Source organism: Elephantulus edwardii, unplaced genomic scaffold (assembly GCF_000299155.1).
Source record: "Elephantulus edwardii isolate Elephantulus edwardi_28Jun2011 unplaced genomic scaffold, EleEdw1.0 scaffold00491, whole genome shotgun sequence".
NCBI classification, from domain to species: Eukaryota; Metazoa; Chordata; class Mammalia; order Macroscelidea; family Macroscelididae; genus Elephantulus; species Elephantulus edwardii.
In genome coordinates, this window is record NW_006400241.1 from 284,297 (window position 1) to 286,276 (window position 1,980).

At 46.3% G+C, this 1,980-nt stretch overlaps 1 pseudogene; it reads right to left on the reverse strand.

Annotated features, from left to right (window-relative positions):
* Positions 1-852: 852 nt before the first annotated feature.
* On the reverse strand, positions 853-1,878 carry LOC102864721 (annotated as a pseudogene).
* Positions 1,879-1,980: the final 102 nt, after the last annotated feature.

Here is a 1,980-nt window from a genome sequence, read left to right on the forward strand (position 1 = left end):
ATCCTGTTAGCAGAGGGTGTTTGGGGTCTACAGGGTACTTCAGGTAGAAGATGAAGATAACAGGGTGCAGATCATGGTTGTTGAGAGGAGGGGAGGCATGCTGATCAGCAGGTCTGGGTGGTCATTTGGGGGTGGAAAGTGGGGTGACCATGATCACAATGAGGGACAGGGAATTTATAGTAGTTCCCCTCTCCTTTTTTTTTTTGCTGTATACAATTTTATTTTTTAAAATCTTGTTAATGTACAGGCATTGGCACATTTTAATACAAACTACATCAACAGATCTTTCCTGGAATCTAGGAAAATGGAATGTCAGAAGTCAACAAAATGTGGTAAACTTAAAGTGCTAAAACAGAAGGCACTTGACAAAATCAGTTCACTGCAACAGTTACTATGTCGTCGTTTACATCCTTTACTTTGTAAGTGGCAGTGAGCGAGAGACTGAATTAGAAGGACATAAAGAAATAGTTTTGTGGCAGTGAAAATGTAAGACACACAAGTGACAAGCCCTTAGCTAGCATTTTTGCTTTGGATGCCCTGAAGTCTACTTAAACTTTGCTCTCCTAAGAGGAAAAATGAGGATAATTCGAAATTGGGGGAAGAAAAAAAAAGAGTCTGAAATTTCAGAAAATATCAGGGATGAGGGGACAGCATTCATCACGTTTCCCCCTGAAGTCATCAGCCCTTTGCTTTTATGAAGTTCTGTGAAGTAAAAAGGAATTAGGGAAGAACACTTCGAAATCAATGGACTAAGAAAGAAAGTATTACGTTCATTATTTTAAATAGGGTTACTGAGAAGCCTAAAATGTTATGCAGTTAGAGGTAGATAATAGTCCCCAGTCTCCATGGATTCTAATAATTTAGCATCTGCACATCAAATAGATCACAGACTCCTTCATTATCATCTAAATTAAAGTTGTAGTCATCTTGCCAGGGTAGGAGAAAGCTGCAAAAAAGGGAAGACATCAGAAGACATTAATTCATCAATTATATCGCCACTAAAACATCCAGAAGAAGACAGGTCTGTAGCTGTTATCTGCTGGAGAGGCGGACTTCTTTCAGAGACATGTTGCTCAGGCAGATCCTGTGTTGGTGTGTTGGGTTTCTGTGGCCTCCCAGGAGCGGAAGGCTGAGTGCAGAGCTGAATGCAGGGCTGAGTGGAGGGCTGAGGGGAGGAATGTGTTATCAGGAGGGTGAACAGGGAAAACCACAGGCTTAGAGGAACTGGACTCCTTATTTATAAGCAGCACATGGATAGGTCCTGCATGACTCTTCAGATTGATTTGGTATTTCTTTCGTCCATTATGGCCCTCTAACTGTGTCCCAGAAGGCGCTTTAATGGCCAATAGCGTTATCTCCATGAAAACAATTACAGATGTCTTCATACATCACGTAGGAAAATTTACTATTAAGGGAGTCTTCCATCACATTTTTGATGCTTTGCTGCAGCCACACCTTCTGCTGATCAAGTTCTCTTTGTTTCAGTTCTAGATCTTCAGTTTCCGCTTTGAGATACCTTAATCTATCGATGACTTCTTTAGTATTACAGCCGGCACCTACACCTTTCCACTGGATGCTATTTTTTGACTTCTTTTCAATCAGGTCAATTCCTTCCAAGACTTTGGTGATATCATAAATTCTTCTTTTTTGCCTCACAGCCAAAGTATCTGCAGCCGCTTTGAGATTGAGGACGCAGTCCTTGGCCTCCTGCAGCAGCGATGCGAACTTTGTGGTGAGCAGCCCTAGGCTCTTCTCGTGCCTGCTGCTGCCGCCCACACCTCCCCCGAGCCGCTGCGGCTGGGGCGGCTGCGGCTGCTGGCCCTGCCCGGGCTCTGGCGGCGCCTGCTGGCCGGAGCTAGCGGGCTCCGCCGCCGCCATCGCGTCCCCGCGCCGCGGTGCTCTGGTCCCCGCGCCCGGCCGCTCGCCGTCCCCACCCGCAGCCACAGGCCGCTCCCGCAGCCCCCTCTCCGAGTGCGGGCC